The following is a 15,945-nucleotide window of genomic DNA, read 5'->3' as shown; positions in this document are numbered from 1 at the left end:
GTACCCAGCACACTCCCAGTGTCTAAGACTTGCTGTCCCTCATGTACTCAGAATACTACCAGTGTCTAAGACTTGCTGTCCCTCATGTACCCACCACACTTCCAGTGGTGTCTAAGACTTGCTGTCCCTCATGTACTCAGCACACTTCCAATCTCTAAGACTGCAATGCTCTCCTCTCTGTATCTTGGCCTCTTTGAATTTCCTGATGTCCTTCAAGTCTCAGCAAACAGCACCCATATATGAACTTTGTACGTACCTATTCAGAGACATACTGTTTGCTGCATTAGAATGTGAGCTCAGAGCTTTTTCTTTGTAATCCCAGTGCTCAGCACAAGGCCTGGCACATAGGAAGTACTTAATAGATGTTTGATGATTGTCCAACTCCCTCACATTACAGAGACAGAAACTAAGGCCCAGAGAAGAGTATTGACCTGCCAAAGGTCATGCAGTAAATCACAGATGCAGAATTCCATTCCAGCTTCCTGACTCCTAGTCCAGTACTCTTATATACTCTGTCTTTTTTCAGGGGGGGAAGAAAGGGGGTCAATTATGTCAACTAGTATTATTTGGAAATGAATGACTTCATACCAACATCAATTTACTACACACTGTAGAAGTTTAAATTCATTCGTAAAAGCAAGAGCAGAGTAGACAAAGCTACCAATGTGATCTCATATGACTTGATAAACAATCATTAAAATTCATTGCAGAGCATGTGATCGCTCTCCCTCCCCTCAAATTATTAGGGAACAAAGACAGTCCTTTTGATCTAGGCCAAGTTCAGCTTTGAACTCAACATTATTTCTAGTCCACTTTGAAAATATGACAATATGGGAACTCTTTTTACAATTTTAGTCATAGAATGAAAGAAAAGGCAAAGATTTCTTGGAGGTGATCTGGATCACCAATGCACAGACCCAGTTCACAATGCTGGCAAAGAAGGAAAAAAATTCTGATTGTTTACATTGTTCTTTCCAAAAAATCTACCAAACATAAATTATGAACATTTCCTTTTTAACTTCCTAAGTTTTGAGGTATACAGAAAAAAAATCTTCCCCAACCCTCTTGCAAAAGCTGTCTATGTTTTCTGTTGGGTGAAGGATAGAATGACAGAGGCAATAATTAAATAAGCACTCCCTTTTATACAACAGATGTACCTTACCTTGGGCACTGAGCAGAATAAGCCCTATCCAAATTGTGAAGTGGTTTGTCCCAGGCTCCCTTTCTTTATGTTCTCTCCCCACCCCACCGACACCCTCACTTTGAGCTATATCTTTCAGGAGCTTTTGTATTTTAATTTTAAAAAGATAGTTGTTGCTGTTGTTTGGATCAGGGGAGGGGAGCCTTCTTTAGGGCTCCATGCCCCATACACAACCCTGCTTGGAAGGATGGCTCAAAGGCCCCACTGGGAATGACACAGAGCCAATCATAGCTTCTCTCCTGGTGATTTTCAGAGGCCTGTAGATACATGCCTTTTTAAAGCCCCAACTAGAGGGCAGAACTCCTAGGACATCATGGTCCTAAGTGGAGAGAGCACCCTCCATATCTAGTGTCCTTTATAATCTACTTCCATGGATTTAAATCTCTGGACCTCATTTTCCTCTTCAGTAAAATTGTGGGGTCACTCTAGTACGATCTCCGAGGTCCCATTCAACTTAAATGTTACAATCCCATGACCATATGAACCCATGTCTTTATGTTACTTTGGACCCTTCACTGAAAATCCTTTCAAAGAGACAGTACCTCCAACAAAGCTCATAGAATGTCATGGTAGAGCCTTATGTAAAGCGAAGAAACTCTTTGTTATGTGGATAAACCATTGCTGAATTGATCTAGTTGACAAGTTTATATTTTTGCATATTGAATTTTCTTAAGCACAGTTTTGCTGTTTAAGAAATAGCTCAGGTAGTAAAATAGAACCTCTGTTCAGATCTCTATCGCTGTAACCTCTTTTGCAAGTGGCCAGTAGAGCATGCTAGGGGCTCAGGCTCACTAACATGGCCTGGCTTGCTTGCTAGGCAAATTTCCCCTCCTCCACAATGGCCAATATCAGTGAAGTCAGCACTTTATTTGGGGTCTATTGAAAATCATTCTCTGCACTTCCTTCCCTTCTTTGCAGGGGGTGTGTGTGTTGGGTGGGTAAGAGGGGAGGATGACTATGGATATGGAACACTGCATATACTGTCCTGCTTGATTGATGTGTGGATTAGTTTTGTGGAACTGCTTTTTTCCTTTTTCTTTTTTCGTGCTTTGTTATAAGGGATGGCTCTCTGAGTGGGAGAGGGGGAAGGGATGTGCTGAGAAAGGAAGGCGATGGAAAAGCAAAAGATGTCAATGAAATTAATTTCAAAAAGAAAAATGATTCTCCCTTCCCACTTCTACAATTTGCCAAATATGTAAACACCTGATATTTATCAGCTGGAATATCTTCTTCCAAATTCTTTGGAAGCAAGAGTTTTCTCAGGAAATAGCCCAAATCAAGGGGAGGGGGATGGGGAGAAAAGATGATGGGCCATGATCAGGGCCATGTTTTAGGGGTTTTGTACTCATGGGGCTCCAGAGATCATCCTGGGGAACATGACAGTACAGGGAGAGGGAGACCACTCCCTTTTCCTGTTTCCATCAATGGCACTGACTAACTGAGCTGTCAGTTATCAGCAAGCCAGCTGGTAATTATTTACAGAGAATAAGAATCTGGGGGGCTATTCTCTTCTTACTTCTTCTCTCCTTCGGTGGCTCATCCGCCCCAAAGGATTCTTACGCATCAATGTGAGGACACCAAGTGTGGTCTGTTGAGGATGCCAAGGGCCTCCCAGAAGCCCAGTGGAGGGGACCTCAAAGGACATTTAGTACAACCTGTACCTTTCTCTAGCTTCTCCCCACATTGTCCCTAGTTCTGTCCTCTAGGGCCAAACAGAATGAGCCTAATCCTTCTTCCACATGACAGACTTTCAAGTATTTGAAGATAGTTATCAACCTTTGAGAACTCCTTTGGATGTCCTCCAGTTTATCAATAGCCTTCCTAGAATGTGGATCCCAGGATGCACAGAACAGAATGCACTGGCTGTGATCCGACCAGGGTGGAGGACAGCAAGACCATCTCCTCTTTAGTCCGAGACACTTTGCCTCTCTCCATGCAGGCCAGATCACTTTAGGGGCTTTCTTCTTTTGGCTGCCCTGGATAACAGCAGAACCTCCCACAGCCTGCAGATTAGGGTCTTCTTTGAAGGGGTAGGCAGGGAGACCCCAGGGCAGCCTACTGAAATTGATGTCAAGATCTATTATTATTAGTGTTAAAGATTTGAGAAACAGGTTTCAAGAAACCGTCTGTATTGCAGTTGGCACCAGGTTTGGATGCAAACAGTGGTATGTGTAAGCATACAGACATATATATGATTATAAAAACAGTTTACACACAGATAGTGGAGTTCAGCACTGCAAAGAAAATCCCCTCTATACCACAGAAGCAGGATGTCCCTGCATTTCAAGAAATGAGAGCTGAGAATGTCAGGGAATCCTAGATGCTGACTGATTTGTAAGAAGGGCCATGACTCACTGACTAACCTTTGCAAAGGGGTCCTAGGAGGGGAAGATACTAACCCTGCTTGGAAGTCGCTCTGACTGCCAGTGAGTCAACACTTGTCTAGTAAAGCTCACCAAGTGATGAATTTGGACTCTACATTCTAAAGCTCATCCTCTCAGTGTTCCTTAGGAAATTCAGCTGCGCTAAAATAGTCTCATTGACCTGTGCCCTCAATGATGTCGCCGCCAATAATTCAGATCTCAACCTGACCATGTTTGTGCATCCTAGACAACTCTTGTCCATCTCTTCCCTTAAGTCTGTACTATGCTGAGTTGGGGTGGGTGGGTGAGGTTCCTGGGACAGCAGAGGGGCTGTCCACAGGCTATCCTTCAATCTTGCCATGTGGCTAGTCTCTCTCCCCCTCCACCATCCCCAGACATTATTTCCCTTCTGACATCTCTGATTCTGACTCTTTGAAGTTTCTCATTGGTTATATGTTGCAGCCTGCTTACACCTACCATGAGCCTTTATATTTCCATCTGCATAATACTCAATTCCAAATCTTCAGAGACCATAGTATTCTATGACTTGGAGCCATACAATAATGGCAGAATCAAGATGGGCCCTTGTTTCTAGGAGAAGCTTGTGAGAGCTTTGCAATTTCCCTAAGACAATTCAACCTGCTTTCTTCCTCCTGTTTAATTCTTAGCCCACGTGCCGGACAATCGCATCATCTATTCAAGCTTTCTCTCCTTTCTCCCCTCTCCCCCACCTTTCTCCCTGCCATGACCCTCTGAAGGCATGGCCAAGACAGTCGTACTATTATATACAGAGATATCTATATCTATATAGTTTCTGTAAGGGTCCAATGAGATCTTATATGTAAACCTTCAAGGAGCAAGAAAAATGTCAACTAATTATTATTACCTCTATCTCAGGGTTGTTATAGGAAAAGTGCTTTGCAAACCTTAAGGCACTATGACAACATGAACTCTTATTACTGCAGAAAGGGGAAGCACAGAGGAAGGGGAGGGAAGCAGGGAGCAAGGGTTTAACTAAACTGACCCAAGGTTTGCTGCTGCTTTTGATTGCCTCGTTTTTTAAAAATACCACACACTGTCAACCCAAAGTGGTCAGCATTTGCCAGAGGCAAAGTGTTTGCTGCACTCAGCCATCCATACTTGAGTGTTTGTGGCTTAGACAAGCTTCGATGAGAGCTATCTGCACATCAGCCCCAAGGGTTTCAAGCAGCGCCGACAAAAGCAGTCACGAAAGGAGCAAACCCGATCTGGCAACTTTCCATTCCAACATACAGATTTCAAGAAATGCTTTGTACCTTTTTGTAGCCACATCAGTTGGGAGAACTGACACTTCCAAGAGGGTCCCACGACTCACAGATCCAGCTTAACAATAACATCCTTTCTGACTTTCTAAGAAGAACCACAGAAATAGAGCATCCCAGAGATGGTAGGGGGACAAGAAAACTCATCTAGCCTGCCTGCCTCATTTTACAAAGGAGGAACCTGTGGTTCTTAGAGGAGAATTCATTTACCTCATAGGGCAGCTAGGTGGCGCTGCAGTGGATAGAGTGCCAGGTCTGGAGTCAGGAAGACTCACCTTCCTGAATTCAAATCTAGCCTCAGATACTTACCAGCTGTGTGACCCTGGGCAAGTCACTTCACCCTGTTTGCCTTAGTTTTCTCCTCTATAAAATGAGCTGGAGAAGGAAATGGCAAACTGCTCTAGCATTTTTGTCAAGGTAACCAAATGAGGTCACATAGAGTTGGACATAACTGAGACAAGTGAACACCACTGCCACCGATACAGGGAGTTAGTAGTAAAGCTAGAACCAAAGCACAGGTCTCCAATTTGCAGGTCAGTGCTCATTTCCAATATACCCTAGTATCTCTTGTCATCTGTATTCTAGGAACTCAAGGGTGGTTTGGGCTGGCCACATAAGATCTTAACTCTGAGGTCAGGGACCATGGATTTCTGACTTAGGGAGTTCTAGGAACTTTAGGAGTCCAGGGATTTTCCCCATCTGTCCCTTGGAAGAGAATAACTAGCTAGCATCCCTGCCTGCCACTGTTAGTGACCTGGTTAGGCCAGGCTCCTGGAGCTTTCCTCCATCTGTTCCATGATGATGAAGAACAATTTGAATAGAAGCATAGTGTCTAGAACATGGAAGCTCACGGTCCTGTTCTGGTCAGACCACAGCTGGAGTATCTATGTCCAAGTCTGGTTATTGGTTTTTAGGCTAAAGAGTACCCAGAAGAAGGTGTCCAAGATAGAAAGGGGACTGGAAACCATGCTGCATGAGGACTGCTTGAAGAAACTGGGATTTATGAGCCCAGAGAAGAGGAGACTTAAGAACGGCATGACATCAATCTTCAAGTGTTTGGACTGTCTCATGGAAGAAGGGGTCAGATGTGTTCTGTTTGTCTCCATAGGGCAAAACTAGGTAGAAGTTATAGGAAGCCAGATTTCAACTCTATATCGGGAAAAGCTTCCAAATAATTAGAGCACTCCTAAATTGGAACAGGATGCCATGGGGGAATAATGTGTTCTCCTTCTCTGGGCATCTCCATACTATGGCTGGAGGACCACTTGTCAGGAATACTCCAGACAAGCTGTAAACTAACTTACCTCTGAGGTCCCTTCCTATTCTAAGTGTGTGATCTTGAATGCTTTGCAAAGAACTAGATTTCAACAAGGATGATGATGATTATGATAATGATGATGATGATGGCACTTTATTGACTCATTTGATCCTCATGACAATCCTGGGTAGTAGGTGCTATCATTATCCTCATTTTACAAATAAGCAAACTAAGGCTAAGAGAGGTGGAGTGACTTGTTCAGGGTCACACAGCCCATGAGTGTCTGAAGAAGCCAGATTGGAACTCAGTTCTTCCTGACTCCAGGTTCAGACCTCTATCCACTCTACCACCAAGATGAAGATGATTATGATAAGTCACCACTGAAGGGCAGCATCAAGTTTTTGGTCAAGACCTGAAGGCAATTTTGAACTATGTCCTGCTCAGAATTCTATCCCAGGGAAGGCACTAGGTGCTAGGCAGAATACAGTATTCTTTGTGTTATGCCATAATGGATTGGTGCCCCAGGCCTGTCCAGGCTCAGAGAGAGAAAGAGGACTAATTGTACCAAAAACCAAGATGTGCCTTCTCTGGGATAGTTAGCAGTCCTCTGTAATGCACAGAAACTTGACACTGTCTCAAGGTGGTGATTTATCTTCACGGTCACTGTCAACTCTGCTTAGATCTAGTTCTCTACAAAGCATCAGAATAAAGGGTTCGATGAACAGCCTCTCAATCTCACCCACGTCTGAGTGATTTAGACTGGGCAGGCAGAGCAAATATTGGGGATTTAATTCTCTTGGTAAGTGGAAGTTCCTCAGAGTTTCACAGACTTGAAAGATCATAGAAGAAAAAAAAGCTACTGCTCATTCTTCCCAAGATGCTGTACACTGTCACTGAGAAGATGAAGAAGCATTGGTATAGGTTCCAACACTGGTGGCCTTCACGATCTCTAAAGCCCCCTCTCCATCTCACAGTCTATGCCCCCAATGTCTCTTTCCCTCAGTTTGCAAAATGGGGGAAATCACACCCCCAGTAAACAAAACACAACAAAAACCAATCCTACCCACCAACTAGTGGGGGCTGTGATACCTGATCTCACAGTCTATGATTCTAAGTGCCTATAACCTACTCTCTGGACTTCACTTTCTTCCTCCATATAATAAGGGGTCAATGGAGAAGGTAGTGGGCTAGACAGTTTCTAAGATTCCTTCCAACTCTAAGGGCTATTAGTCTAAGAGATTCCCTTAGTCCTTTAGTATTGCAAGAGGGAGAAATGGATTCTATAGTTCTGTTCTCCTTAATTTCTGTCTCATTTGGAAGACGGGCATAATAATAGCAAATTCCCACCTCACAGGGTTGTCCTAATAATGCTATGTAAAGCACCTTGCAATCCTTAAGGCTATATATAAATAAATACATTTATACATACATACATACATATATGCATGTGTATATATAAATGCTAACTACAATAATTATTATTCTCTTACAAGAACATACCCCCTGGGTTTGACAACCTACCCTCTTACTCAAACAAGGCATTTGACTTTATTGTAAACCTCACCTGCTCCTAAATACAGCAGAATTGATTATGATGTAGGTTATTAACAAGGCTTAAATCCCATGCCCCACCCTACAACATGCAGTGCACACACACACTGAGTAAATCTGTGTCATTATTCCAAGGTATTATTATTGCCCAGTTAAATTTCAGGGTGAGCTAGTCCTGTGTTTTGGCAAAGGGCTTACTACTGCCTTAGCTGGAGAGAGGAAGGTGAGTAGAAATTGTCACCAAATGATATCTCTGGCCCCAGGTGCTTGCTAGATTTAATGAAACACTGAGGCACAGAACATACCCAACAATGAAGGTTGCTAATTCTCAGCTCCCAAACTCAGACATAGTGTGAGAAGTAGTTATCTACTTTTCTAGTTAGTTATTTGAGAGCTGCTGTAATTCAAACCCTGCCAATCAATCAATCAATCGATCTTGGTCTACCCATATGTCAATCAATGGGGCCTAGAGTTGGTTAAAAAAAAAACTTCAAACAAAACAAACCCTGCTCTCAATTAACTGTTTCCACAGGCCTGAGCATTGCAACATCCTGTTCCATTCTCAGTTTGGGTCAGCAAACTACAGAGAGGCTATTCAATCAAATAAGTGAGTTGAAGTATGTGAAATAAAGACTGTAATCGAGTTAGACACTTGCCAATTCATGCCTTGTAAGGCAGCCCCTACCTTTCTACACACCTGACAGGACAGATTTCTTATATAGCAAAACCCATCCAATAATAGTGGAAGAGAGAAAACAGTTGAGGGGCACAAAACCTTCCTCATGTACTGCCCCACCCCCCAGTTTTCCCTATTCCCCATAATAATAAAAATAGATAAATTAAGGCCTATGGGTGGGACCCAGCATGAAGATACCACCTGCTCTCTGTAGCAACCCCCAACCATCTGCTGGGCGAAAAACCAAAACAATAGGCAGGACAGGTGAGTGAGGAACCAGGAGGAGACTTTGCTCATGGGGCCAAAAGACAGAAGAAATTGGTGTGAGGAGGGGGGTGAGCAATTTAACACAAAGTCATTTGAATTTGGGAATAAAAGCCAGGCTTTCCTTTAATCCAGTGGGTGATGGAAAAAAAAGGCTCAGCATTCAGCTGTTAATCCTGGGGAGACTGCGGTAGTTCCTCAAGTCTGGCTGGGTTAAGGAAGTTAACCCTCCTATAGGGTCATAGATTTAGAACTAAAAAAGACCTCAGTTCATTTAGTCCAGATGTGTCAATTGCTCCAATGTCCGCTGGCCACACTCCTGAGTGCAGCTGGAACAAGATTAAAATATAATTGGGAAATCTTCCCCAAATTAAATAAAAATGTAATTAAACACAGGTGATGTTAAGATGGGATTTTTTTTTTTTCTAAGTCAATAGGTACCTGCAGGCATCCTTATGGTTTAATAACCCTTCTAGTCCAACCCCCTCATTTTATTGTTGAGGAAACTGAGGGAAGTGGAATGACCTGGCCAGCCTCCTAAGGGCAGGCAGTGTCAGAAGGACTTTCAAACCAAGGACTCTTGACGTTGTACCGGCTTGATACAGATTCATCTGGGTGGGCCTATGTGTGCTGATCCTGGGAAGGTATTTGTCAAAGTGGTCATCAGGCTAGAGTTGAAGTCAGCAGAGACTTGGCTTCAAATCCCCATCTCCTGTATTTACTTAGGTAGGTGAAGCAGGAACAAGTCATGTGACCTTTCTGACTCATTTTTTTTCTTCTTTCAAAGGGAGATAATGAAACTTGTAGTCCTAGTTCACAGGGCTAGTGAGACTCAGATGACATTAACATTAGAGAAAACAAAATGAACCAAAAAAACTCTAACCTAGACTATAACCTCCTTGGGGGCAGGGACTCTCTTACCTCATGTTGTATGCTCAGCACTTCACAAAATGCCTGGCAACATAGTAGGCTAATAAATGCTTATTGACTGACTTACTGACCTTCCTTCAGTTTCTCCTCTTCCAAGTTCATTTGGAGAAAGCCTTAGGTGGTATAAGCCTTATACACCAGGGGTGGGGAACCTGCAGCTTTGAGGCCACATGTGGCAGTCTAGATCCTCAGGCACAGCCTTTTGACTGAGTCCAAATTTTACAGAAAAAAATCCTTTTATTAAGGGGATTTGTTACAATAAGTTTGGATTTAGTCAAAGGGCTGCACTTGAGGACCTAGAAGGCCACATGTGGCCTCGAGGCTATAGGTTCTCCACCCTTGCCTTACACTATACCTCTGGAAATGGCTATCCTCCCAAAGGGAGTGCAAATCCATAGCTTTCCAGGAATGAAAACGAGAGAAAATTTGTTTAGGCATTGCTTAGGAGGGTCTGGAGGCCTAATGCCTCTACAACACCACTTCTGAATGGGATGAAATTTAGCCAGGTCCAGGGAGGCCCTCAAGGGCACACACAGTCTTCTCAGTCCCCAGTTTGCTCTCTCTGTCAATCAGGGTTTTGGAACCAAGGGCTATGCTCTCCGACAGGGTTTAGATTTCACAACTGCATCTGGATTTAGCAGGGGCGGAGGAGGAGGTGAGGGTGAGGGACATAGGGAGAGGGAGAGGGAGGGAGGGAGAAAGAGAGAGAGAGAGAGAGAGAGAGAGAGAGAGAGAGAGAGAGAGAGAGAGAGAGAGAGAGAGAGAGAGAGAGTGTAGGATGCTATTTACTACTGTCCCCTCCCCCTCCATCTCTTCCTACCAGCTGGAACTTTGTTCTACAGATGTATGCCTCGATTAGTCATCAGAAAACTTCTAGCAATCACATTTTCCTCCTAGAATATCAAGTGTGTTGGTTTGGCTGCCATTCCTGAAATGCCCTTCGTAATAAGAATAAAATTCAGGCTTTTTTCTCATGGTCTCAGTACCACCTGAGGTGGGCTACAGGGCTCAGATCTAGTCTGGCTGGAATGGAATTGTGACATTTCGGGAAAATCACATGACTGTGGTCTAGCATATCCTGAATGACAGTGAGGTGTGCCATGTCCCAGTTCAAGTTTAATGAAGTAATCTGACTTAGCAGAAAGAACAATGGACTTGGGAGTCACAGAATCCTAGCATTGCAGTGGTGGAAGGGCAACTCAGAGGTCAGTGAGTTCAACCTACTCAAAGCATCATCCTGCCTCTGCTTGAAAATCTCTGAAGCCAGGGAACTCACAATTCCCCCCCCCCAAAGTCCATTGTATTTCTGGCCTGCTTTAACTGTTAGAAAATCGCTCTCCAGGGTGAACTGAAATCTGGGTCTCCAGTGCCCCCAGTTCTGCTCTCTGGGGCCAAGCCGAACAAGGCTAAGCCTCCCACAATGCCCAGGAACCTTCAAATACTTGAATACAGCCATTACATTTCCCACCCCCATCACCAACTCTTTAGGTACAGGTTTTCCCGTCCCTTAAGCCTACCCTCACATGGCCTGCCATGTTTCGAGCCTCTTCATCAAATTGCTCCATCTCCTCTGGACCAACTACAGTTTAACAATAGTATCTATTCTAACCTCTGAAAGCCTCCATCAGCTAAACGCCTGCAATATCTGTGAAATGGGGAGAATGCCTACCTCACAGGATCAAGTGAGGATGTGAACAGTAAGCACTGGACAGGGAGAAGTGAAGGATTATTAGGATTCGTTATTATTTAAGCAAATCCCGAAAGAAATGGAAAGTCTGTGGCCTTTTCTGTTAGTAAGAGAATCAAGTATGGTCTGTGAGTAAACTCCAGGCCCCTTGCTTTCTGTTTCCAGCTCGGCCTGTGAATTGCCTCACTTTCCCTGCCTTTTCATCTCCACAGTACCATTTTATGATAATAATAGCTTACATTTATGGAAGGGGTTGTTGGCTTTTATAGTCCATTAATTTCAATACCCCATGGAACCTTTTACACAGCCAATCAGGAGACTCCATTGCTTCTCTCTTGGGCAATAGAGAGGTAGGGAGATAGTAATTTGCAGACATCCTTTCTTTTGATCAGAAGGGATATTACAGCTCCATATACCAAAAGGAATTGAGGCTGATTTCTTTTTCTCCTCGTCACTGCTGTGTTTCCAGGGTAGTCCCACTAACACACGGAGCACAGGGCTTTAGGCCACGGGCCCAGGTGAGACTGTGCTAAGATCAAGTCCTGCTGGTATTTCTGGTAACTAAACCCTTTTGGAGGCAAGCCAAGTTGGACCCATATCAGACCAAATTCCCAGGCTACAGCCAGCTGTGTGATAGCAAGGCTCCAGCATATGGCTGTTGCCAGAACAAACACCACTTAGAATATACTAACTGAGCCCCAGCCTTTTAATAAAGTATGAGCCTCGCGCTTCATAAAGACAATGGGTCTTGGAATTAGTAGACAAGCCTCGGAGCTTCCTTGATTTGTTTTTAATCTGCCGCTGTTTCTCCCAACTCCTCTCCTCCTGCCTCACCTTGTTAACTGGAACATCCCTGTATGACACTGGGGGAACTACAGGTTTACAGGGGAGGAAGGAATCACTGAGGTCGGCTAGGCCACAGAGAAGATCTGCAAGGCGGGGTGAGGATAGTTGCTTTGCCAACCCCGGGACACTCCATGGGTTTGCAGTCAAGATCTGGGTTCAAATTCTGCCTGGTTATGTAACAAACTTTCTGAGCCCCAGTTCAGCATCCTCAGTAAGTGGTCACAGCCTCTTTTCAAAGACCTCCAATGAGAAGAGCCTACTATCTTTTGACGCAATCAGGGACACTTAGAGAGAACTAATGGTTAGGAAGTTTTTCCTTCCATTCTGCCTAATCTATCACACATAGATCTCGAGGTGGAAGGGACCACAGAGGGCATTTAGTCCAATGCCCCCCACCCACCATTTGACAGACAAGGAAACTGAAGGCTAGGGACATTAAGTGACTTCTACCCATTGCTCAGAATTTTGCCCTCTGGGGCCAGGCAGGAGAAGTTGAGTCTCTTTTGCTTAAGACAGCTAAATATCCTTTAAGTGATTCTCACATGTCCTGGTCTGCACCTTCCAGGTTTCATGTTGCCCCTGTAATATTTTGGGTTCAGAATGAGTCAGATATTTCCTTAACCGGCCTTTTGATACCAGGAGGGAGCTTTCCATGACAAAGGCTCACTCAATCAAATCACCTCATCAACTAGAAGGTGGGATGGCCTAGGAACAATGGCCCTAAAGCAGGTAGGAGGCCTGGACTTGTTCCTTGGTTCCACTAGCCTCAAGTGACTAACAACAGAGTTGTGGCCATCTACTACTCAAAATGTGCCACCTGACTTTTTCTGAAAGGTACCCTGAGAGAGCCCTCACTGACCCCGTCTTCATCTAAGTCAGCCTATATTCACAGCCACAGGGCAGCTATGGACTTTGCCATAGGCGGGGAATTGGGGGGGGGGGCGGGGTTTGTCCCTGAGGTACTTAGGTGCTGAATAAATGTTAGGGATTCAAGGGAAAATGGGAGAAAGAGAGAAGGCTCAGACACAGTAAGAAACTGACTCATTCAAATGAGGTTTTATGTTCACTAAAGTGGTTTGCCTAATGAGGAGGGGATTATAACCAGACAGTAAAAATATAGTTCCAAGTTAAAAATAAAATCCAGTGGAAATGTTCTTTTATGGGTACAAATTTGGTAAGGAAGAAAAAGGAAAGTGTTTTTTGTTAAAAGCACTGGAAACACCAAGGGACAGCCACTGATCGATCACCTGCCCAGAATTTGGTCAAATCTGGTCCTTTCTCTTTTGAGGGTCAATGGTGTCTGTCTCTTGCTCTGAAGGTAACTATTTCCAGATATATCAGATCTTTCCCTTTCTCCTCAGAGGGAACAAAGATGGAGAGAGAAGGAGTTAGGAACAGAAGCTTATGAGATACCCATAGTTAGGGGGCAGAAGGAAAGAAATCCAGCCAGCATTCTGGGAGGTAGGAGGAGCTTCCAAAAAGTACAATGTCACAGAAACCAAGGGAGGAGAGAGTGTCAAGAATGGATGTTTAATAGGTTCCAATGATGCAGAGAGGCTGAAGAAGAGGGGGACTGAGGCAAGGTTCAGTAGAGAGAAGGCAGAAACCAGGCTTTAGGAAGTGACATTACCCCCCCCCCCCCATGAAATCTAGGGCTTCTTTCAAAGCACAAGGCCCTGTAACAGTCCCCAGGTGTTTTTAGACCTCTTCCCTTCTGGAAATCACTTGGTTTTGCTTTCTGTTTACTGATTCCTGCATGTTTATCCCGATTCCCCTCCTCTTCCCCACCCACCCATTGGAAAGTCCTTAAAGGAGTCTGTTTTGTTTGTGACTGGGAATCCTTAGAGCATAGTATGGAGCTTTGCACTGCATAGGTGCTTGATAAATATTTGTTGAGTTGCACTGAAGGTTAGAAGGAGATAGGTGCCAAGGAGGGTACTAGGAAGCTAGGAAGGCTTCCCAGGCTGGCCATATACATCCTCACTGGCTAGAACAGGTATAGAGCTATTCCAGAATTTGGAAAGCAAAGGAAAGAGGACAGTTAGGACAGCAGCTAGAAGGGGGTGGGAAAGGTCGGGCAAAAGTGGTTTTTGGTCAGAGTGCTGCTTATTCTATTTTAAATATATGGGAGACCTGGGCAAATTTGATGATAAAAAGATAGAAGCAAGCCCTTGGTGAGGGAGAGACTAGATCTCGTAATTATGGGAGTAACTTCCAAGAGAAGTAGAGAAGCAATGGGGTTCAGTACAGAGGTCAAGTGCCCATTTTCAGGAGGAAAGAAACCTCTTTCTCTAAGACTGAAGAGAAGGAAAGGCACGGTATGCCAACAGAGATGTCTTCAGTGAAGGCAGGGATAAAAAATATAAAAGTTATTACCCTCAAGTAGCTTATATCTCACTGTGGGCTTATAAAGTGCACAGACAATTCTAACACCCAGGTAATCTGAAGGAGAGAAAAGTAGCCACTTGGAGAGGGGGGAGGAAATCAGGAAAAGAATATTCAAAGTACTAAAAGGAGTCTGCCTTAAAGGAGGCAGAGATGAGGAGGAAGGACACTCATGACTTTGGGGAAAGGTGTGCACAAAGCCAGGAGATAGATTACTGAGTTTGGGGACCAGCTAGTAGCCAAGTTTGGCTGAAATGCAAAGTATGGGGAAGCGAGAATTAGGAAAGAAGTCTGGGAAGGCGGGTTGGAGATAGATTGCTGAACATCCCAAGTTCCGGTGCTATACTTAACAGCCTTGAGACGACTTACACTTGAATTGCATATGCTTTGAATTGGCTGAATATGGAAGCTTTTGTTGGATGATCATCTAAGCGGTCTTTCTGTGCACTCTAACATACCAAATAAAATGGCGAATGGGGGTCTGGCCTGCTAGCAGAGATTTTCCCATATCAAAGAACCTGTTGAGGGACTGGTTTAAATGACAGGTTACAAAATCTCCCAAATGGAAGATCCCTCAGGAAGGCATGATGCAAAGGCCCAAATTCAATCTGGCAGTGGGCATTTTCCTTTACCCATCAGGACACACCAACAGAAATGTTCATCTCATGCACCATCATCATTTGCCAGATGGACTTTTGAAGCAAAATTCCTTTAAAAACAACAATTCATCTCCAACCCGTGCACTATTTTAATGGCCACACGCTTATGTAACGAGAACACGTGTTGGCCTTGAGTGCCAAGTTTTGGCCTGGAAAAATACCAACCCCAGTTATTGGCTTGGCAGCAAGACTGCCAAAGCCTGTCATAGTAGAAGAGGTAGTTTAGAGACTACAGAATAAAGCATATTGCTTCCATTCTGAGCCCCTCTAAGATGGTCTATTTCCTCTTCTGAACCCTCCATAATTAAAGGCGGCTGGAAAGAAGGCTGAAACTTCATTCTGGCAGACACAAATGCCTCGAACTTCCTGAAAGCAGCACTGCAGCTCTCCTGCCCTTCGACCTTTCTGCCTCAGAGCCCTAGTTATGGAAAACGAACAACTGGGCCAAGAGTCCTCCTTTCACCAGTCTGAGTGCAGAAAACCAGAGCCTTTTGCAAATGTCTGCATCCAGTGTCCAATATCCCTAAGGCACAAGCTGAGGGGAAGGACCAACAGATGACCCATATGCAGGGACAATTCTGAATCAGGTGTCAGTTCCTGGATTCTCGAAGCAGGCAGATGACTGAGTGAAGTGGGAAAAGCACTAGATGAGACCGACCTTGTATTTCTGGCTTTGCTACTGACTCACTAGAGGGATCTGAGCCAGTCTCTTCTCCTCTCTAGGCTTCTGTAGGATAATGAGTTGGGGCTAAAAGCTCTGGAAGGGCACCTGTCATCTTAACAGGACACAAGCCTCTTTTTTCAGTCCCTCGGGGTCTATTTAG

General features: G+C 44.3%; 1 protein-coding gene across 4 annotated transcripts in view; it reads right to left on the bottom strand.

Moving 5' to 3' along the window:
• Nucleotides 1–15,945, bottom strand: part of MAMLD1 (mastermind like domain containing 1) — a 126,631-nt gene that overhangs the window by 50,585 nt on the left and 60,101 nt on the right. The gene's annotated exons all lie outside the window — the stretch shown is intronic.

This window comes from Petaurus breviceps, unplaced genomic scaffold, assembly GCF_028583685.1.
Source record: "Petaurus breviceps papuanus isolate PSGF00001 unplaced genomic scaffold, PetGlider_PUasm1.0 90535, whole genome shotgun sequence".
NCBI classification, from domain to species: Eukaryota; Metazoa; Chordata; class Mammalia; order Diprotodontia; family Petauridae; genus Petaurus; species Petaurus breviceps.
The sequence above is the reverse complement of the archived record's forward strand: the minus strand, read 5'-3'. Positions and strand labels throughout refer to the sequence as shown.